Here is a 23,140-nt window from a genome sequence, read left to right as displayed (position 1 = left end):
GTTAGTACGGTCGAAAAAAGACATATGTCCATCACGTTCAACCAGGGAATTAAGGGGTAGGGGTGTGGCGCGATATTGGGGAAGGGATGAGATTTTATATTTCTTCATAAGCATTAATCTTATTTTGTCAATTAGGAACATTCAGCACCCACCCGCTATCAAGGCAGCTGCCTATCATGTCATGCCCTACCTGCACAGGTGTGCTGGCTACTCAAATGATCCAATTAAGGAGGCCATTTAGTCAGCAGCAGCAGAAGTCCTGTGCCTGGACGCTCCAACAGGGGCCAGACACAAGCAGAAGCAGAAGCAGCAGAAGCAGCAGCAGCACCACCTTTTGTTTATTGGCTGCAGCAGCAGCAAGGCCCACAGGGCTGGCTAGCTGGCTAGCCAGCAAGCAGGTAGCAATGAAAGTAGGAATCTTTCTTTTTAACCCTGTAAGGGGGTGGTGCACTGTACCCGAAGATACTGCCATATCGGGTCAATGCATAGGGCGACGGAAGCAAGCTTCGAAATCGGCCCCCGTTCTCAAAAATCCATTTAATATATGGTCCCCAGATAGGGGACGTATCAGATATTAAACTGATAAGAACAGATACTACACTTGATCTTAGCCAAAAGGCCGAGAAGCGATAACCGTGAAAGGGGCGGGCCCAACAAGGTCCCCTTCATGGGCACTATCACTGCTTGCTGTCAGGGAGGCTGCCAGACAATTTTCCATGCACACTCTGGGCTGGGGGGCAGTCAACCACCAGTACACACAGCAGAACCTAAACCCATACCATTATTGCTAAGCAGCAAGACAGGGGCCCATTGCACTCCCACGGGGCCTTTTTAAATGCAATCCATAACCCGGATTTGCCAGGAACCCTTCTTACTCCTCCTACTTGCATGTGACACTGGGCTTAGGATCTGCATAGGAAACACACACACAAGCACACACCTACCTTTGTTGCCTGCAGATGCCTCCTTGGCTGTCCCCAAACGGTATCAAACCAACACCCACGGGAAGCTGTAAGCATAGAGGACATGCCTGCACCCCATTGGACTTACCTGTGTGGGTTAAATCCGGGTTATTTGACAACCTATGGCGGTGATGGTTCTGCTCAGGCAGAGCAGTGCTGATGCTCCTCATAAAGCTGTCGCTGCTGTGAAGGTTCTAGGTGACATCACAAATCCCTTTGGTTACATACACAACAAAGCTGGGTTGTTGTTGTTTACACTCTGCAAGGCCTGTGGAAGTGAGTGACATCATAGCACTGTAGTTCTGAGGGTTCAAGATGGATGCAACAATCTCCTGTTGCTTCTATGAAGGCCGTAATAGACGACATCACCAAACAGCTCCATAGTCACATACACAGCAAAGGAGAGATGTTGTTTACACCTAGTGATGTCAGTGGTATTGAGTGACATCACAGCACAGTGCTAAGGCTCCTGGGCCTGGACACAGCAGCGGCTGCAATATCTCAACGGAGAATACGTTTATATCTATGTGTGTGTGTGCGCATATATATATATATATATATATATATATATATATATATATATATATATTTCTCCGCCGAAATCACTTTTAAACCCATTTCCACCTTTTTTTCCCTTCTCTTCCTCTTACTTTTTTTTCACGTTTTTTTACGTTTTTCTCCTTTTCGCCTCTTTTCTGGGCGTATTATTCTTCTTTTTCTTCTTTTTTTTCGTCTAATGCATACCCCATCAGTGCAGCAATGCTTATTCAATACCGCCAGCAGATGGAGACACTGGGGGATAATTTTCTAAGGATTTATACTGATTTTTCCTGTCTGAATTTGTCGCACAGAAAGTTGCAGGCCAAATATGTGTGACATTTCTGCGACTTTAGCTTCTAGAGCATTTTTACAACATTATACATAGGTGCTGAATACATAAAAAGCGACTGTTCAGCGACAGACAAGTCGCATCGGCTGAAAGTAGGCCAGAATGTCAGTCCATGTTGGAGCAGGTTTAGATACAGTCTAAAGCATAGATCTCAAAGTCTGTGCACAGAATTTAGCAAGGGCCTCGCACCTTCTGATGCATCAGGTAGGTGCACAATAGCATAGCCTAACCCTCTGTACTTTGGTCTATATTGATGCGGGACATAGACAGCCAGCTGATGACCAATCCATTAGTGCAATGGATGGCTGGAAGCATTTGTCTTTGCCTTTGCAATACCACAGAAGCAATGCATGGTCAATGTACAGCAATGACACACCTGTGTGAACAGCCAGGAGACCCCCCCCCCCCCCATGTTATGTTACATAGTTACATAGTTAGTACGGTCGAAAAAAGACATATGTCCATCACGTTCAACCAGGGAATTAAGGGGTAGGGGTGTGGCGCGATATTGGGGAAGGGATGAGATTTTATATTTCTTCATAAGCATTAATCTTATTTTGTCAATTAGGAACATTCAGCACCCACCCGCTATCAAGGCAGCTGCCTATCATGTCATGCCCTACCTGCACAGGTGTGCTGGCTACTCAAATGATCCAATTAAGGAGGCCATTTAGTCAGCAGCAGCAGAAGTCCTGTGCCTGGACGCTCCAACAGGGGCCAGACACAAGCAGAAGCAGAAGCAGCAGAAGCAGCAGCAGCACCACCTTTTGTTTATTGGCTGCAGCAGCAGCAAGGCCCACAGGGCTGGCTAGCTGGCTAGCCAGCAAGCAGGTAGCAATGAAAGTAGGAATCTTTCTTTTTAACCCTGTAAGGGGGTGGTGCACTGTACCCGAAGATACTGCCATATCGGGTCAATGCATAGGGCGACGGAAGCAAGCTTCGAAATCGGCCCCCGTTCTCAAAAATCCATTTAATATATGGTCCCCAGATAGGGGACGTATCAGATATTAAACTGATAAGAACAGATACTACACTTGATCTTAGCCAAAAGGCCGAGAAGCGATAACCGTGAAAGGGGCGGGCCCAACAAGGTCCCCTTCATGGGCACTATCACTGCTTGCTGTCAGGGAGGCTGCCAGACAATTTTCCATGCACACTCTGGGCTGGGGGGCAGTCAACCACCAGTACACACAGCAGAACCTAAACCCATACCATTATTGCTAAGCAGCAAGACAGGGGCCCATTGCACTCCCACGGGGCCTTTTTAAATGCAATCCATAACCCGGATTTGCCAGGAACCCTTCTTACTCCTCCTACTTGCATGTGACACTGGGCTTAGGATCTGCATAGGAAACACACACACAAGCACACACCTACCTTTGTTGCCTGCAGATGCCTCCTTGGCTGTCCCCAAACGGTATCAAACCAACACCCACGGGAAGCTGTAAGCATAGAGGACATGCCTGCACCCCATTGGACTTACCTGTGTGGGTTAAATCCGGGTTATTTGACAACCTATGGCGGTGATGGTTCTGCTCAGGCAGAGCAGTGCTGATGCTCCTCATAAAGCTGTCGCTGCTGTGAAGGTTCTAGGTGACATCACAAATCCCTTTGGTTACATACACAACAAAGCTGGGTTGTTGTTGTTTACACTCTGCAAGGCCTGTGGAAGTGAGTGACATCATAGCACTGTAGTTCTGAGGGTTCAAGATGGATGCAACAATCTCCTGTTGCTTCTATGAAGGCCGTAATAGACGACATCACCAAACAGCTCCATAGTCACATACACAGCAAAGGAGAGATGTTGTTTACACCTAGTGATGTCAGTGGTATTGAGTGACATCACAGCACAGTGCTAAGGCTCCTGGGCCTGGACACAGCAGCGGCTGCAATATCTCAACGGAGAATACGTTTATATCTATGTGTGTGTGTGCGCATATATATATATATATATATATATATATATATATATATATATATATATTTCTCCGCCGAAATCACTTTTAAACCCATTTCCACCTTTTTTTCCCTTCTCTTCCTCTTACTTTTTTTTCACGTTTTTTTACGTTTTTCTCCTTTTCGCCTCTTTTCTGGGCGTATTATTCTTCTTTTTCTTCTTTTTTTTCGTCTAATGCATACCCCATCAGTGCAGCAATGCTTATTCAATACCGCCAGCAGATGGAGACACTGGGGGATAATTTTCTAAGGATTTATACTGATTTTTCCTGTCTGAATTTGTCGCACAGAAAGTTGCAGGCCAAATATGTGTGACATTTCTGCGACTTTAGCTTCTAGAGCATTTTTACAACATTATACATAGGTGCTGAATACATAAAAAGCGACTGTTCAGCGACAGACAAGTCGCATCGGCTGAAAGTAGGCCAGAATGTCAGTCCATGTTGGAGCAGGTTTAGATACAGTCTAAAGCATAGATCTCAAAGTCTGTGCACAGAATTTAGCAAGGGCCTCGCACCTTCTGATGCATCAGGTAGGTGCACAATAGCATAGCCTAACCCTCTGTACTTTGGTCTATATTGATGCGGGACATAGACAGCCAGCTGATGACCAATCCATTAGTGCAATGGATGGCTGGAAGCATTTGTCTTTGCCTTTGCAATACCACAGAAGCAATGCATGGTCAATGTACAGCAATGACACACCTGTGTGAACAGCCAGGAGACCCCCCCCCCCCCCATGTTATGTTACATAGTTACATAGTTAGTACGGTCGAAAAAAGACATATGTCCATCACGTTCAACCAGGGAATTAAGGGGTAGGGGTGTGGCGCGATATTGGGGAAGGGATGAGATTTTATATTTCTTCATAAGCATTAATCTTATTTTGTCAATTAGGAACATTCAGCACCCACCCGCTATCAAGGCAGCTGCCTATCATGTCATGCCCTACCTGCACAGGTGTGCTGGCTACTCAAATGATCCAATTAAGGAGGCCATTTAGTCAGCAGCAGCAGAAGTCCTGTGCCTGGACGCTCCAACAGGGGCCAGACACAAGCAGAAGCAGAAGCAGCAGCAGCACCACCTTTTGTTTATTGGCTGCAGCAGCAGCAAGGCCCACAGGGCTGGCTAGCTGGCTAGCCAGCAAGCAGGTAGCAATGAAAGTAGGAATCTTTCTTTTTAACCCTGTAAGGGGGTGGTGCACTGTACCCGAAGATACTGCCATATCATCGGGTCAATGCATAGGGCGACGGAAGCAAGCTTCGAAATCGGCCCCCGTTCTCAAAAATCCATTTAATATATGGTCCCCAGATAGGGGACGTATCAGATATTAAACTGATAAGAACAGATACTACACTTGATCTTAGCCAAAAGGCCGAGAAGCGATAACCGTGAAAGGGGCGGGCCCAACAAGGTCCCCTTCATGGGCACTATCACTGCTTGCTGTCAGGGAGGCTGCCAGACAATTTTCCATGCACACTCTGGGCTGGGGGGCAGTCAACCACCAGTACACACAGCAGAACCTAAACCCATACCATTATTGCTAAGCAGCAAGACAGGGGCCCATTGCACTCCCACGGGGCCTTTTTAAATGCAATCCATAACCCGGATTTGCCAGGAACCCTTCTTACTCCTCCTACTTGCATGTGACACTGGGCTTAGGATCTGCATAGGAAACACACACACAAGCACACACCTACCTTTGTTGCCTGCAGATGCCTCCTTGGCTGTCCCCAAACGGTATCAAACCAACACCCACGGGAAGCTGTAAGCATAGAGGACATGCCTGCACCCCATTGGACTTACCTGTGTGGGTTAAATCCGGGTTATTTGACAACCTATGGCGGTGATGGTTCTGCTCAGGCAGAGCAGTGCTGATGCTCCTCATAAAGCTGTCGCTGCTGTGAAGGTTCTAGGTGACATCACAAATCCCTTTGGTTACATACACAACAAAGCTGGGTTGTTGTTGTTTACACTCTGCAAGGCCTGTGGAAGTGAGTGACATCATAGCACTGTAGTTCTGAGGGTTCAAGATGGATGCAACAATCTCCTGTTGCTTCTATGAAGGCCGTAATAGACGACATCACCAAACAGCTCCATAGTCACATACACAGCAAAGGAGAGATGTTGTTTACACCTAGTGATGTCAGTGGTATTGAGTGACATCACAGCACAGTGCTAAGGCTCCTGGGCCTGGACACAGCAGCGGCTGCAATATCTCAACGGAGAATACGTTTATATCTATGTGTGTGTGTGCGCATATATATATATATATATATATATATATATATATATATATATATATATTTCTCCGCCGAAATCACTTTTAAACCCATTTCCACCTTTTTTTCCCTTCTCTTCCTCTTACTTTTTTTTCACGTTTTTTTACGTTTTTCTCCTTTTCGCCTCTTTTCTGGGCGTATTATTCTTCTTTTTCTTCTTTTTTTTCGTCTAATGCATACCCCATCAGTGCAGCAATGCTTATTCAATACCGCCAGCAGATGGAGACACTGGGGGATAATTTTCTAAGGATTTATACTGATTTTTCCTGTCTGAATTTGTCGCACAGAAAGTTGCAGGCCAAATATGTGTGACATTTCTGCGACTTTAGCTTCTAGAGCATTTTTACAACATTATACATAGGTGCTGAATACATAAAAAGCGACTGTTCAGCGACAGACAAGTCGCATCGGCTGAAAGTAGGCCAGAATGTCAGTCCATGTTGGAGCAGGTTTAGATACAGTCTAAAGCATAGATCTCAAAGTCTGTGCACAGAATTTAGCAAGGGCCTCGCACCTTCTGATGCATCAGGTAGGTGCACAATAGCATAGCCTAACCCTCTGTACTTTGGTCTATATTGATGCGGGACATAGACAGCCAGCTGATGACCAATCCATTAGTGCAATGGATGGCTGGAAGCATTTGTCTTTGCCTTTGCAATACCACAGAAGCAATGCATGGTCAATGTACAGCAATGACACACCTGTGTGAACAGCCAGGAGACCCCCCCCCCCCCATGTTATGTTACATAGTTACATAGTTAGTACGGTCGAAAAAAGACATATGTCCATCACGTTCAACCAGGGAATTAAGGGGTAGGGGTGTGGCGCGATATTGGGGAAGGGATGAGATTTTATATTTCTTCATAAGCATTAATCTTATTTTGTCAATTAGGAACATTCAGCACCCACCCGCTATCAAGGCAGCTGCCTATCATGTCATGCCCTACCTGCACAGGTGTGCTGGCTACTCAAATGATCCAATTAAGGAGGCCATTTAGTCAGCAGCAGCAGAAGTCCTGTGCCTGGACGCTCCAACAGGGGCCAGACACAAGCAGAAGCAGAAGCAGCAGAAGCAGCAGCAGCACCACCTTTTGTTTATTGGCTGCAGCAGCAGCAAGGCCCACAGGGCTGGCTAGCTGGCTAGCCAGCAAGCAGGTAGCAATGAAAGTAGGAATCTTTCTTTTTAACCCTGTAAGGGGGTGGTGCACTGTACCCGAAGATACTGCCATATCGGGTCAATGCATAGGGCGACGGAAGCAAGCTTCGAAATCGGCCCCCGTTCTCAAAAATCCATTTAATATATGGTCCCCAGATAGGGGACGTATCAGATATTAAACTGATAAGAACAGATACTACACTTGATCTTAGCCAAAAGGCCGAGAAGCGATAACCGTGAAAGGGGCGGGCCCAACAAGGTCCCCTTCATGGGCACTATCACTGCTTGCTGTCAGGGAGGCTGCCAGACAATTTTCCATGCACACTCTGGGCTGGGGGGCAGTCAACCACCAGTACACACAGCAGAACCTAAACCCATACCATTATTGCTAAGCAGCAAGACAGGGGCCCATTGCACTCCCACGGGGCCTTTTTAAATGCAATCCATAACCCGGATTTGCCAGGAACCCTTCTTACTCCTCCTACTTGCATGTGACACTGGGCTTAGGATCTGCATAGGAAACACACACACAAGCAACCTACCTTTGTTGCCTGCAGATGCCTCCTTGGCTGTCCCCAAACGGTATCAAACCAACACCCACGGGAAGCTGTAAGCATAGAGGACATGCCTGCACCCCATTGGACTTACCTGTGTGGGTTAAATCCGGGTTATTTGACAACCTATGGCGGTGATGGTTCTGCTCAGGCAGAGCAGTGCTGATGCTCCTCATAAAGCTGTCGCTGCTGTGAAGGTTCTAGGTGACATCACAAATCCCTTTGGTTACATACACAACAAAGCTGGGTTGTTGTTGTTTACACTCTGCAAGGCCTGTGGAAGTGAGTGACATCATAGCACTGTAGTTCTGAGGGTTCAAGATGGATGCAACAATCTCCTGTTGCTTCTATGAAGGCCGTAATAGACGACATCACCAAACAGCTCCATAGTCACATACACAGCAAAGGAGAGATGTTGTTTACACCTAGTGATGTCAGTGGTATTGAGTGACATCACAGCACAGTGCTAAGGCTCCTGGGCCTGGACACAGCAGCGGCTGCAATATCTCAACGGAGAATACGTTTATATCTATGTGTGTGTGTGCGCATATATATATATATATATATATATATATATATATATATATATATATATATTTCTCCGCCGAAATCACTTTTAAACCCATTTCCACCTTTTTTTCCCTTCTCTTCCTCTTACTTTTTTTTCACGTTTTTTTACGTTTTTCTCCTTTTCGCCTCTTTTCTGGGCGTATTATTCTTCTTTTTCTTCTTTTTTTTCGTCTAATGCATACCCCATCAGTGCAGCAATGCTTATTCAATACCGCCAGCAGATGGAGACACTGGGGGATAATTTTCTAAGGATTTATACTGATTTTTCCTGTCTGAATTTGTCGCACAGAAAGTTGCAGGCCAAATATGTGTGACATTTCTGCGACTTTAGCTTCTAGAGCATTTTTACAACATTATACATAGGTGCTGAATACATAAAAAGCGACTGTTCAGCGACAGACAAGTCGCATCGGCTGAAAGTAGGCCAGAATGTCAGTCCATGTTGGAGCAGGTTTAGATACAGTCTAAAGCATAGATCTCAAAGTCTGTGCACAGAATTTAGCAAGGGCCTCGCACCTTCTGATGCATCAGGTAGGTGCACAATAGCATAGCCTAACCCTCTGTACTTTGGTCTATATTGATGCGGGACATAGACAGCCAGCTGATGACCAATCCATTAGTGCAATGGATGGCTGGAAGCATTTGTCTTTGCCTTTGCAATACCACAGAAGCAATGCATGGTCAATGTACAGCAATGACACACCTGTGTGAACAGCCAGGAGACCCCCCCCCCCCCCATGTTATGTTACATAGTTACATAGTTAGTACGGTCGAAAAAAGACATATGTCCATCACGTTCAACCAGGGAATTAAGGGGTAGGGGTGTGGCGCGATATTGGGGAAGGGATGAGATTTTATATTTCTTCATAAGCATTAATCTTATTTTGTCAATTAGGAACATTCAGCACCCACCCGCTATCAAGGCAGCTGCCTATCATGTCATGCCCTACCTGCACAGGTGTGCTGGCTACTCAAATGATCCAATTAAGGAGGCCATTTAGTCAGCAGCAGCAGAAGTCCTGTGCCTGGACGCTCCAACAGGGGCCAGACACAAGCAGAAGCAGAAGCAGCAGAAGCAGCAGCAGCACCACCTTTTGTTTATTGGCTGCAGCAGCAGCAAGGCCCACAGGGCTGGCTAGCTGGCTAGCCAGCAAGCAGGTAGCAATGAAAGTAGGAATCTTTCTTTTTAACCCTGTAAGGGGGTGGTGCACTGTACCCGAAGATACTGCCATATCGGGTCAATGCATAGGGCGACGGAAGCAAGCTTCGAAATCGGCCCCCGTTCTCAAAAATCCATTTAATATATGGTCCCCAGATAGGGGACGTATCAGATATTAAACTGATAAGAACAGATACTACACTTGATCTTAGCCAAAAGGCCGAGAAGCGATAACCGTGAAAGGGGCGGGCCCAACAAGGTCCCCTTCATGGGCACTATCACTGCTTGCTGTCAGGGAGGCTGCCAGACAATTTTCCATGCACACTCTGGGCTGGGGGGCAGTCAACCACCAGTACACACAGCAGAACCTAAACCCATACCATTATTGCTAAGCAGCAAGACAGGGGCCCATTGCACTCCCACGGGGCCTTTTTAAATGCAATCCATAACCCGGATTTGCCAGGAACCCTTCTTACTCCTCCTACTTGCATGTGACACTGGGCTTAGGATCTGCATAGGAAACACACACACAAGCACACACCTACCTTTGTTGCCTGCAGATGCCTCCTTGGCTGTCCCCAAACGGTATCAAACCAACACCCACGGGAAGCTGTAAGCATAGAGGACATGCCTGCACCCCATTGGACTTACCTGTGTGGGTTAAATCCGGGTTATTTGACAACCTATGGCGGTGATGGTTCTGCTCAGGCAGAGCAGTGCTGATGCTCCTCATAAAGCTGTCGCTGCTGTGAAGGTTCTAGGTGACATCACAAATCCCTTTGGTTACATACACAACAAAGCTGGGTTGTTGTTGTTTACACTCTGCAAGGCCTGTGGAAGTGAGTGACATCATAGCACTGTAGTTCTGAGGGTTCAAGATGGATGCAACAATCTCCTGTTGCTTCTATGAAGGCCGTAATAGACGACATCACCAAACAGCTCCATAGTCACATACACAGCAAAGGAGAGATGTTGTTTACACCTAGTGATGTCAGTGGTATTGAGTGACATCACAGCACAGTGCTAAGGCTCCTGGGCCTGGACACAGCAGCGGCTGCAATATCTCAACGGAGAATACGTTTATATCTATGTGTGTGTGTGCGCATATATATATATATATATATATATATATATATATATATATATATCTCCGCCGAAATCACTTTTAAACCCATTTCCACCTTTTTTTCCCTTCTCTTCCTCTTACTTTTTTTTCACGTTTTTTTACGTTTTTCTCCTTTTCGCCTCTTTTCTGGGCGTATTATTCTTCTTTTTCTTCTTTTTTTTCGTCTAATGCATACCCCATCAGTGCAGCAATGCTTATTCAATACCGCCAGCAGATGGAGACACTGGGGGATAATTTTCTAAGGATTTATACTGATTTTTCCTGTCTGAATTTGTCGCACAGAAAGTTGCAGGCCAAATATGTGTGACATTTCTGCGACTTTAGCTTCTAGAGCATTTTTACAACATTATACATAGGTGCTGAATACATAAAAAGCGACTGTTCAGCGACAGACAAGTCGCATCGGCTGAAAGTAGGCCAGAATGTCAGTCCATGTTGGAGCAGGTTTAGATACAGTCTAAAGCATAGATCTCAAAGTCTGTGCACAGAATTTAGCAAGGGCCTCGCACCTTCTGATGCATCAGGTAGGTGCACAATAGCATAGCCTAACCCTCTGTACTTTGGTCTATATTGATGCGGGACATAGACAGCCAGCTGATGACCAATCCATTAGTGCAATGGATGGCTGGAAGCATTTGTCTTTGCCTTTGCAATACCACAGAAGCAATGCATGGTCAATGTACAGCAATGACACACCTGTGTGAACAGCCAGGAGACCCCCCCCCCCCCCATGTTATGTTACATAGTTACATAGTTAGTACGGTCGAAAAAAGACATATGTCCATCACGTTCAACCAGGGAATTAAGGGGTAGGGGTGTGGCGCGATATTGGGGAAGGGATGAGATTTTATATTTCTTCATAAGCATTAATCTTATTTTGTCAATTAGGAACATTCAGCACCCACCCGCTATCAAGGCAGCTGCCTATCATGTCATGCCCTACCTGCACAGGTGTGCTGGCTACTCAAATGATCCAATTAAGGAGGCCATTTAGTCAGCAGCAGCAGAAGTCCTGTGCCTGGACGCTCCAACAGGGGCCAGACACAAGCAGAAGCAGAAGCAGCAGAAGCAGCAGCAGCACCACCTTTTGTTTATTGGCTGCAGCAGCAGCAAGGCCCACAGGGCTGGCTAGCTGGCTAGCCAGCAAGCAGGTAGCAATGAAAGTAGGAATCTTTCTTTTTAACCCTGTAAGGGGGTGGTGCACTGTACCCGAAGATACTGCCATATCGGGTCAATGCATAGGGCGACGGAAGCAAGCTTCGAAATCGGCCCCCGTTCTCAAAAATCCATTTAATATATGGTCCCCAGATAGGGGACGTATCAGATATTAAACTGATAAGAACAGATACTACACTTGATCTTAGCCAAAAGGCCGAGAAGCGATAACCGTGAAAGGGGCGGGCCCAACAAGGTCCCCTTCATGGGCACTATCACTGCTTGCTGTCAGGGAGGCTGCCAGACAATTTTCCATGCACACTCTGGGCTGGGGGGCAGTCAACCACCAGTACACACAGCAGAACCTAAACCCATACCATTATTGCTAAGCAGCAAGACAGGGGCCCATTGCACTCCCACGGGGCCTTTTTAAATGCAATCCATAACCCGGATTTGCCAGGAACCCTTCTTACTCCTCCTACTTGCATGTGACACTGGGCTTAGGATCTGCATAGGAAACACACACACAAGCACACACCTACCTTTGTTGCCTGCAGATGCCTCCTTGGCTGTCCCCAAACGGTATCAAACCAACACCCACGGGAAGCTGTAAGCATAGAGGACATGCCTGCACCCCATTGGACTTACCTGTGTGGGTTAAATCCGGGTTATTTGACAACCTATGGCGGTGATGGTTCTGCTCAGGCAGAGCAGTGCTGATGCTCCTCATAAAGCTGTCGCTGCTGTGAAGGTTCTAGGTGACATCACAAATCCCTTTGGTTACATACACAACAAAGCTGGGTTGTTGTTGTTTACACTCTGCAAGGCCTGTGGAAGTGAGTGACATCATAGCACTGTAGTTCTGAGGGTTCAAGATGGATGCAACAATCTCCTGTTGCTTCTATGAAGGCCGTAATAGACGACATCACCAAACAGCTCCATAGTCACATACACAGCAAAGGAGAGATGTTGTTTACACCTAGTGATGTCAGTGGTATTGAGTGACATCACAGCACAGTGCTAAGGCTCCTGGGCCTGGACACAGCAGCGGCTGCAATATCTCAACGGAGAATACGTTTATATCTATGTGTGTGTGTGCGCATATATATATATATATATATATATATATATATATATATATATATATTTCTCCGCCGAAATCACTTTTAAACCCATTTCCACCTTTTTTTCCCTTCTCTTCCTCTTACTTTTTTTTCACGTTTTTTTACGTTTTTCTCCTTTTCGCCTCTTTTCTGGGCGTATTATTCTTCTTTTTCTTCTTTTTTTTCGTCTAATGCATACCCCATCAGTGCAGCAATGCTTATTCAATACCGCCAGCAGATGGAGACACTGGGGGATAATTTTCTAAGGATTTATACTGATTTTTCCTGTCTGAATTTGTCGCACAGAAAGTTGCAGGCCAAATATGTGTGACATTTCTGCGACTTTAGCTTCTAGAGCATTTTTACAACATTATACATAGGTGCTGAATACATAAAAAGCGACTGTTCAGCGACAGACAAGTCGCATCGGCTGAAAGTAGGCCAGAATGTCAGTCCATGTTGGAGCAGGTTTAGATACAGTCTAAAGCATAGATCTCAAAGTCTGTGCACAGAATTTAGCAAGGGCCTCGCACCTTCTGATGCATCAGGTAGGTGCACAATAGCATAGCCTAACCCTCTGTACTTTGGTCTATATTGATGCGGGACATAGACAGCCAGCTGATGACCAATCCATTAGTGCAATGGATGGCTGGAAGCATTTGTCTTTGCCTTTGCAATACCACAGAAGCAATGCATGGTCAATGTACAGCAATGACACACCTGTGTGAACAGCCAGGAGACCCCCCCCCCCCCATGTTATGTTACATAGTTACATAGTTAGTACGGTCGAAAAAAGACATATGTCCATCACGTTCAACCAGGGAATTAAGGGGTAGGGGTGTGGCGCGATATTGGGGAAGGGATGAGATTTTATATTTCTTCATAAGCATTAATCTTATTTTGTCAATTAGGAACATTCAGCACCCACCCGCTATCAAGGCAGCTGCCTATCATGTCATGCCCTACCTGCACAGGTGTGCTGGCTACTCAAATGATCCAATTAAGGAGGCCATTTAGTCAGCAGCAGCAGAAGTCCTGTGCCTGGACGCTCCAACAGGGGCCAGACACAAGCAGAAGCAGAAGCAGCAGAAGCAGCAGCAGCACCACCTTTTGTTTATTGGCTGCAGCAGCAGCAAGGCCCACAGGGCTGGCTAGCTGGCTAGCCAGCAAGCAGGTAGCAATGAAAGTAGGAATCTTTCTTTTTAACCCTGTAAGGGGGTGGTGCACTGTACCCGAAGATACTGCCATATCGGGTCAATGCATAGGGCGACGGAAGCAAGCTTCGAAATCGGCCCCCGTTCTCAAAAATCCATTTAATATATGGTCCCCAGATAGGGGACGTATCAGATATTAAACTGATAAGAACAGATACTACACTTGATCTTAGCCAAAAGGCCGAGAAGCGATAACCGTGAAAGGGGCGGGCCCAACAAGGTCCCCTTCATGGGCACTATCACTGCTTGCTGTCAGGGAGGCTGCCAGACAATTTTCCATGCACACTCTGGGCTGGGGGGCAGTCAACCACCAGTACACACAGCAGAACCTAAACCCATACCATTATTGCTAAGCAGCAAGACAGGGGCCCATTGCACTCCCACGGGGCCTTTTTAAATGCAATCCATAACCCGGATTTGCCAGGAACCCTTCTTACTCCTCCTACTTGCATGTGACACTGGGCTTAGGATCTGCATAGGAAACACACACACAAGCACACACCTACCTTTGTTGCCTGCAGATGCCTCCTTGGCTGTCCCCAAACGGTATCAAACCAACACCCACGGGAAGCTGTAAGCATAGAGGACATGCCTGCACCCCATTGGACTTACCTGTGTGGGTTAAATCCGGGTTATTTGACAACCTATGGCGGTGATGGTTCTGCTCAGGCAGAGCAGTGCTGATGCTCCTCATAAAGCTGTCGCTGCTGTGAAGGTTCTAGGTGACATCACAAATCCCTTTGGTTACATACACAACAAAGCTGGGTTGTTGTTGTTTACACTCTGCAAGGCCTGTGGAAGTGAGTGACATCATAGCACTGTAGTTCTGAGGGTTCAAGATGGATGCAACAATCTCCTGTTGCTTCTATGAAGGCCGTAATAGACGACATCACCAAACAGCTCCATAGTCACATACACAGCAAAGGAGAGATGTTGTTTACACCTAGTGATGTCAGTGGTATTGAGTGACATCACAGCACAGTGCTAAGGCTCCTGGGCCTGGACACAGCAGCGGCTGCAATATCTCAACGGAGAATACGTTTATATCTATGTGTGTGTGTGCGCATATATATATATATATATATATATATATATATATATATATATATTCTCCGCCGAAATCACTTTTAAACCCATTTCCACCTTTTTTTCCCTTCTCTTCCTCTTACTTTTTTTTCACGTTTTTTTACGTTTTTCTCCTTTTCGCCTCTTTTCTGGGCGTATTATTCTTCTTTTTCTTCTTTTTTTTCGTCTAATGCATACCCCATCAGTGCAGCAATGCTTATTCAATACCGCCAGCAGATGGAGACACTGGGGGATAATTTTCTAAGGATTTATACTGATTTTTCCTGTCTGAATTTGTCGCACAGAAAGTTGCAGGCCAAATATGTGTGACATTTCTGCGACTTTAGCTTCTAGAGCATTTTTACAACATTATACATAGGTGCTGAATACATAAAAAGCGACTGTTCAGCGACAGACAAGTCGCATCGGCTGAAAGTAGGCCAGAATGTCAGTCCATGTTGGAGCAGGTTTAGATACAGTCTAAAGCATAGATCTCAAAGTCTGTGCACAGAATTTAGCAAGGGCCTCGCACCTTCTGATGCATCAGGTAGGTGCACAATAGCATAGCCTAACCCTCTGTACTTTGGTCTATATTGATGCGGGACATAGACAGCCAGCTGATGACCAATCCATTAGTGCAATGGATGGCTGGAAGCATTTGTCTCTGCCTTTGCAATACCACAGAAGCAATGCATGGTCAATGTACAGCAATGACACACCTGTGTGAACAGCCAGGAGACCCCCCCCCCCCCATGTTATGTTACATAGTTACATAGTTAGTACGGTCGAAAAAAGACATATGTCCATCACGTTCAACCAGGGAATTAAGGGGTAGGGGTGTGGCGCGATATTGGGGAAGGGATGAGATTTTATATTTCTTCATAAGCATTAATCTTATTTTGTCAATTAGGAACATTCAGCACCCACCCGCTATCAAGGCAGCTGCCTATCATGTCATGCCCTACCTGCACAGGTGTGCTGGCTACTCAAATGATCCAATTAAGGAGGCCATTTAGTCAGCAGCAGCAGAAGTCCTGTGCCTGGACGCTCCAACAGGGGCCAGACACAAGCAGAAGCAGAAGCAGCAGAAGCAGCAGCAGCACCACCTTTTGTTTATTGGCTGCAGCAGCAGCAAGGCCCACAGGGCTGGCTAGCTGGCTAGCCAGCAAGCAGGTAGCAATGAAAGTAGGAATCTTTCTTTTTAACCCTGTAAGGGGGTGGTGCACTGTACCCGAAGATACTGCCATATCGGGTCAATGCATAGGGCGACGGAAGCAAGCTTCGAAATCGGCCCCCGTTCTCAAAAATCCATTTAATATATGGTCCCCAGATAGGGGACGTATCAGATATTAAACTGATAAGAACAGATACTACACTTGATCTTAGCCAAAAGGCCGAGAAGCGATAACCGTGAAAGGGGCGGGCCCAACAAGGTCCCCTTCATGGGCACTATCACTGCTTGCTGTCAGGGAGGCTGCCAGACAATTTTCCATGCACACTCTGGGCTGGGGGGCAGTCAACCACCAGTACACACAGCAGAACCTAAACCCATACCATTATTGCTAAGCAGCAAGACAGGGGCCCATTGCACTCCCACGGGGCCTTTTTAAATGCAATCCATAACCCGGATTTGCCAGGAACCCTTCTTACTCCTCCTACTTGCATGTGACACTGGGCTTAGGATCTGCATAGGAAACACACACACAAGCACACACCTACCTTTGTTGCCTGCAGATGCCTCCTTGGCTGTCCCCAAACGGTATCAAACCAACACCCACGGGAAGCTGTAAGCATAGAGGACATGCCTGCACCCCATTGGACTTACCTGTGTGGGTTAAATCCGGGTTATTTGACAACCTATGGCGGTGATGGTTCTGCTCAGGCAGAGCAGTGCTGATGCTCCTCATAAAGCTGTCGCTGCTGTGAAGGTTCTAGGTGACATCACAAATCCCTTTGGTTACATACACAACAAAGCTGGGTTGTTGTTGTTTACACTCTGCAAGGCCTGTGGAAGTGAGTGACATCATAGCACTGTAGTTCTGAGGGTTCAAGATGGATGCAACAATCTCCTGTTGCTTCTATGAAGGCCGTAATAGACGACATCACCAAACAGCTCCATAGTCACATACACAGCAAAGGAGAGATGTTGTTTACACCTAGTGATGTCAGTGGTATTGAGTGACATCACAGCACAGTGCTAAGGCTCCTGGGCCTGGACACAGCAGCGGCTGCAATATCTCAACGGAGAATACGTTTATATCTATGTGTGTGTGTGCGCATATATATATATATATATATATATATATATATATATATATATATATATTTCTCCGCCGAAATCACTTTTAAACCCATTTCCACCTTTTTTTCCCTTCTCTTCCTCTTACTTTTTTTTCACGTTTTTTTACGTTTTTCTCCTTTTCGCCTCTTTTCTGGGCGTATTATTCTTCTTTTTCTTCTTTTTTTTCGTCTAATGCATACCCCATCAGTGCAGCAATGCTTATTCAATACCGCCAGCAGATGGAGACACTGGGGGATAATTTTCTAAGGATTTATACTGATTTTTCCTGTCTGAATTTGTCGCACAGAAAGTTGCAGGCCAAATATGTGTGACATTTCTGCGACTTTAGCTTCTAGAGCATTTTTACAACATTATACATAGGTGCTGAATACATAAAAAGCGACTGTTCAGCGACAGACAAGTCGCATCGGCTGAAAGTAGGCCAGAATGTCAGTCCATGTTGGAGCAGGTTTAGATACAGTCTAAAGCATAGATCTCAAAGTCTGTGCACAGAATTTAGCAAGGGCCTCGCACCTTCTGATGCATCAGGTAGGTGCACAATAGCATAGCCTAACCCTCTGTACTTTGGTCTATATTGATGCGGGACATAGACAGCCAGCTGATGACCAATCCATTAGTGCAATGGATGGCTGGAAGCATTTGTCTTTGCCTTTGCAATACCACAGAAGCAATGCATGGTCAATGTACAGCAATGACACACCTGTGTGAACAGCCAGGAGACCCCCCCCCCCCCATGTTATGTTACATAGTTACATAGTTAGTACGGTCGAAAAAAGACATATGTCCATCACGTTCAACCAGGGAATTAAGGGGTAGGGGTGTGGCGCGATATTGGGGAAGGGATGAGATTTTATATTTCTTCATAAGCATTAATCTTATTTTGTCAATTAGGAACATTCAGCACCCACCCGCTATCAAGGCAGCTGCCTATCATGTCATGCCCTACCTGCACAGGTGTGCTGGCTACTCAAATGATCCAATTAAGGAGGCCATTTAGTCAGCAGCAGCAGAAGTCCTGTGCCTGGACGCTCCAACAGGGGCCAGACACAAGCAGAAGCAGAAGCAGCAGAAGCAGCAGCAGCACCACCTTTTGTTTATTGGCTGCAGCAGCAGCAAGGCCCACAGGGCTGGCTAGCTGGCTAGCCAGCAAGCAGGTAGCAATGAAAGTAGGAATCTTTCTTTTTAACCCTGTAAGGGGGTGGTGCACTGTACCCGAAGATACTGCCATATCGGGTCAATGCATAGGGCGACGGAAGCAAGCTTCGAAATCGGCCCCCGTTCTCAAAAATCCATTTAATATATGGTCCCCAGATAGGGGACGTATCAGATATTAAACTGATAAGAACAGATACTACACTTGATCTTAGCCAAAAGGCCGAGAAGCGATAACCGTGAAAGGGGCGGGCCCAACAAGGTCCCCTTCATGGGCACTATCACTGCTTGCTGTCAGGGAGGCTGCCAGACAATTTTCCATGCACACTCTGGGCTGGGGGGCAGTCAACCACCAGTACACACAGCAGAACCTAAACCCATACCATTATTGCTAAGCAGCAAGACAGGGGCCCATTGCACTCCCACGGGGCCTTTTTAAATGCAATCCATAACCCGGATTTGCCAGGAACCCTTCTTACTCCTCCTACTTGCATGTGACACTGGGCTTAGGATCTGCATAGGAAACACACACACAAGCACACACCTACCTTTGTTGCCTGCAGATGCCTCCTTGGCTGTCCCCAAACGGTATCAAACCAACACCCACGGGAAGCTGTAAGCATAGAGGACATGCCTGCACCCCATTGGACTTACCTGTGTGGGTTAAATCCGGGTTATTTGACAACCTATGGCGGTGATGGTTCTGCTCAGGCAGAGCAGTGCTGATGCTCCTCATAAAGCTGTCGCTGCTGTGAAGGTTCTAGGTGACATCACAAATCCCTTTGGTTACATACACAACAAAGCTGGGTTGTTGTTGTTTACACTCTGCAAGGCCTGTGGAAGTGAGTGACATCATAGCACTGTAGTTCTGAGGGTTCAAGATGGATGCAACAATCTCCTGTTGCTTCTATGAAGGCCGTAATAGACGACATCACCAAACAGCTCCATAGTCACATACACAGCAAAGGAGAGATGTTGTTTACACCTAGTGATGTCAGTGGTATTGAGTGACATCACAGCACAGTGCTAAGGCTCCTGGGCCTGGACACAGCAGCGGCTGCAATATCTCAACGGAGAATACGTTTATATCTATGTGTGTGTGTGCGCATATATATATATATATATATATATATATATATATATATATATATATATATTTCTCCGCCGAAATCACTTTTAAACCCATTTCCACCTTTTTTTCCCTTCTCTTCCTCTTACTTTTTTTTCACGTTTTTTTACGTTTTTCTCCTTTTCGCCTCTTTTCTGGGCGTATTATTCTTCTTTTTCTTCTTTTTTTTCGTCTAATGCATACCCCATCAGTGCAGCAATGCTTATTCAATACCGCCAGCAGATGGAGACACTGGGGGATAATTTTCTAAGGATTTATACTGATTTTTCCTGTCTGAATTTGTCGCACAGAAAGTTGCAGGCCAAATATGTGTGACATTTCTGCGACTTTAGCTTCTAGAGCATTTTTACAACATTATACATAGGTGCTGAATACATAAAAAGCGACTGTTCAGCGACAGACAAGTCGCATCGGCTGAAAGTAGGCCAGAATGTCAGTCCATGTTGGAGCAGGTTTAGATACAGTCTAAAGCATAGATCTCAAAGTCTGTGCACAGAATTTAGCAAGGGCCTCGCACCTTCTGATGCATCAGGTAGGTGCACAATAGCATAGCCTAACCCTCTGTACTTTGGTCTATATTGATGCGGGACATAGACAGCCAGCTGATGACCAATCCATTAGTGCAATGGATGGCTGGAAGCATTTGTCTTTGCCTTTGCAATACCACAGAAGCAATGCATGGTCAATGTACAGCAATGACACACCTGTGTGAACAGCCAGGAGACCCCCCCCCCCCCCATGTTATGTTACATAGTTACATAGTTAGTACGGTCGAAAAAAGACATATGTCCATCACGTTCAACCAGGGAATTAAGGGGTAGGGGTGTGGCGCGATATTGGGGAAGGGATGAGATTTTATATTTCTTCATAAGCATTAATCTTATTTTGTCAATTAGGAACATTCAGCACCCACCCGCTATCAAGGCAGCTGCCTATCATGTCATGCCCTACCTGCACAGGTGTGCTGGCTACTCAAATGATCCAATTAAGGAGGCCATTTAGTCAGCAGCAGCAGAAGTCCTGTGCCTGGACGCTCCAACAGGGGCCAGACACAAGCAGAAGCAGAAGCAGCAGAAGCAGCAGCAGCACCACCTTTTGTTTATTGGCTGCAGCAGCAGCAAGGCCCACAGGGCTGGCTAGCTGGCTAGCCAGCAAGCAGGTAGCAATGAAAGTAGGAATCTTTCTTTTTAACCCTGTAAGGGGGTGGTGCACTGTACCCGAAGATACTGCCATATCGGGTCAATGCATAGGGCGACGGAAGCAAGCTTCGAAATCGGCCCCCGTTCTCAAAAATCCATTTAATATATGGTCCCCAGATAGGGGACGTATCAGATATTAAACTGATAAGAACAGATTTTTTTTTTTTTTTTTTTTATCTAAAGCCGAGGAACGTGCTTTCGATTCACCCAAAGTGCAAGAAAAAGTGCAAACGTGTTACACTAAAAAAAAACGTGCACAAAGGATGCGGTCTATCGCAAGCCCTTCTCCGATAGGAGAGAGGCCCCCCAACAAACCTTACCCTTCGCCTCCGGACCAAAAGGTACCTGCGAGGTTCCAGGTTCGATGTCCCTTTTCGCCGAAGCTACTAGGGGACCACAAATGCTCCCGGCATCCCCCTTGGCGTTAGCCAAGGTATCTGCCCGCAGAGCCGATAACGGTAGGTACCCTGCCAAAGCAGGAGTACCCGGGGTGTTTGCAGGGAGGTGCGGAACCTAATGGCCACACACACCTCCCCTAGACCGCCAGGAGGGACACCCAGAAGGGCTACCGCATCCTGACAAATCCTGTGAACACACAACACGCAAAAAGTGACACAGTGAGACAAAAAAGAAATAAATAAGTGAATGTGTGCAGATATACTGCCCGGACATCCGGCCGGATCTATAAAAATTTCTCTGATCCTAGCCAGAAGGCCGGGAATCAAGAGGTGAGTGCCACAAGGTGAAGAGATTATGGTGCCCGTGCTTCAACTCAGTGAGTCTATTCTCCCAGTGAGTTTCGGCACCTCGGGGTCACCACTCCCCGAGGCACAAAAGTACCTCGGCTCTAGACCCTCTCAGCCTCATGGCGAGACCCGGAGGGAACAGGTCACATCGGGGCAGCCGTCGAGCTGATTCCTCAGAACCAGCCCCGGAAAGCCCTGGTACACCTGCATCCTCCATGCAGCACCCATCCCCACCAGCATGAAAACTGATAAGAACAGATACTACACTTGATCTTAGCCAAAAGGCCGAGAAGCGATAACCGTGAAAGGGGCGGGCCCAACAAGGTCCCCTTCATGGGCACTATCACTGCTTGCTGTCAGGGAGGCTGCCAGACAATTTTCCATGCACACTCTGGGCTGGGGGGCAGTCAACCACCAGTACACACAGCAGAACCTAAACCCATACCATTATTGCTAAGCAGCAAGACAGGGGCCCATTGCACTCCCACGGGGCCTTTTTAAATGCAATCCATAACCCGGATTTGCCAGGAACCCTTCTTACTCCTCCTACTTGCATGTGACACTGGGCTTAGGATCTGCATAGGAAACACACACACAAGCACACACCTACCTTTGTTGCCTGCAGATGCCTCCTTGGCTGTCCCCAAACGGTATCAAACCAACACCCACGGGAAGCTGTAAGCATAGAGGACATGCCTGCACCCCATTGGACTTACCTGTGTGGGTTAAATCCGGGTTATTTGACAACCTATGGCGGTGATGGTTCTGCTCAGGCAGAGCAGTGCTGATGCTCCTCATAAAGCTGTCGCTGCTGTGAAGGTTCTAGGTGACATCACAAATCCCTTTGGTTACATACACAACAAAGCTGGGTTGTTGTTGTTTACACTCTGCAAGGCCTGTGGAAGTGAGTGACATCATAGCACTGTAGTTCTGAGGGTTCAAGATGGATGCAACAATCTCCTGTTGCTTCTATGAAGGCCGTAATAGACGACATCACCAAACAGCTCCATAGTCACATACACAGCAAAGGAGAGATGTTGTTTACACCTAGTGATGTCAGTGGTATTGAGTGACATCACAGCACAGTGCTAAGGCTCCTGGGCCTGGACACAGCAGCGGCTGCAATATCTCAACGGAGAATACGTTTATATCTATGTGTGTGTGTGCGCATATATATATATATATATATATATATATATATATATATATATATATTTCTCCGCCGAAATCACTTTTAAACCCATTTCCACCTTTTTTTCCCTTCTCTTCCTCTTACTTTTTTTTCACGTTTTTTTACGTTTTTCTCCTTTTCGCCTCTTTTCTGGGCGTATTATTCTTCTTTTTCTTCTTTTTTTTCGTCTAATGCATACCCCATCAGTGCAGCAATGCTTATTCAATACCGCCAGCAGATGGAGACACTGG

The 23,140-nt window shown here is 46.4% G+C and overlaps 10 non-coding genes and 1 pseudogene across 10 annotated transcripts; all 11 read right to left on the bottom strand.

Moving 5' to 3' along the window:
- Positions 1–440: 440 nt before the first annotated feature.
- LOC130303577 (U2 spliceosomal RNA) lies at positions 441–631 on the bottom strand. The gene has a single exon (XR_008853622.1). It is a non-coding gene; the product is annotated as a U2 spliceosomal RNA (small nuclear RNA).
- A 2,093-nt stretch (positions 632–2,724) lies between these two features.
- LOC130303576 (U2 spliceosomal RNA) lies at positions 2,725–2,915 on the bottom strand. The gene has a single exon (XR_008853621.1). It is a non-coding gene; the product is annotated as a U2 spliceosomal RNA (small nuclear RNA).
- Positions 2,916–4,999: 2,084 nt separating this feature from the next.
- LOC130303602 (U2 spliceosomal RNA) lies at positions 5,000–5,193 on the bottom strand. The gene has a single exon (XR_008853647.1). It is a non-coding gene; the product is annotated as a U2 spliceosomal RNA (small nuclear RNA).
- A 2,092-nt stretch (positions 5,194–7,285) lies between these two features.
- On the bottom strand, positions 7,286–7,476 carry LOC130303575 (U2 spliceosomal RNA). Its single transcript, XR_008853620.1, has one exon. It is a non-coding gene; the product is annotated as a U2 spliceosomal RNA (small nuclear RNA).
- A 2,092-nt stretch (positions 7,477–9,568) lies between these two features.
- LOC130303574 (U2 spliceosomal RNA) lies at positions 9,569–9,759 on the bottom strand. The gene has a single exon (XR_008853619.1). It is a non-coding gene; the product is annotated as a U2 spliceosomal RNA (small nuclear RNA).
- Positions 9,760–11,846: 2,087 nt separating this feature from the next.
- On the bottom strand, positions 11,847–12,037 carry LOC130303572 (U2 spliceosomal RNA). The gene has a single exon (XR_008853617.1). It is a non-coding gene; the product is annotated as a U2 spliceosomal RNA (small nuclear RNA).
- A 2,090-nt stretch (positions 12,038–14,127) lies between these two features.
- On the bottom strand, positions 14,128–14,318 carry LOC130303571 (U2 spliceosomal RNA). The gene has a single exon (XR_008853616.1). It is a non-coding gene; the product is annotated as a U2 spliceosomal RNA (small nuclear RNA).
- Positions 14,319–16,405: 2,087 nt separating this feature from the next.
- Positions 16,406–16,596, bottom strand: LOC130303570 (U2 spliceosomal RNA). The gene has a single exon (XR_008853615.1). It is a non-coding gene; the product is annotated as a U2 spliceosomal RNA (small nuclear RNA).
- A 2,092-nt stretch (positions 16,597–18,688) lies between these two features.
- Positions 18,689–18,879, bottom strand: LOC130303569 (U2 spliceosomal RNA). Its single transcript, XR_008853614.1, has one exon. It is a non-coding gene; the product is annotated as a U2 spliceosomal RNA (small nuclear RNA).
- Positions 18,880–20,974: 2,095 nt separating this feature from the next.
- LOC130303605 (U2 spliceosomal RNA) lies at positions 20,975–21,160 on the bottom strand. Its single transcript, XR_008853650.1, has one exon. It is a non-coding gene; the product is annotated as a U2 spliceosomal RNA (small nuclear RNA).
- A 695-nt stretch (positions 21,161–21,855) lies between these two features.
- Positions 21,856–22,015, bottom strand: LOC130303607 (U2 spliceosomal RNA; annotated as a pseudogene).
- Between the last annotated feature and the right edge of the window lie 1,125 nt (positions 22,016–23,140).

Source organism: Hyla sarda, unplaced genomic scaffold, assembly GCF_029499605.1.
Source record: "Hyla sarda isolate aHylSar1 unplaced genomic scaffold, aHylSar1.hap1 scaffold_1233, whole genome shotgun sequence".
NCBI classification, from domain to species: domain Eukaryota; kingdom Metazoa; phylum Chordata; class Amphibia; order Anura; family Hylidae; genus Hyla; species Hyla sarda.
The sequence above is the reverse complement of the archived record's forward strand: the minus strand, read 5'-3'. Positions and strand labels throughout refer to the sequence as shown.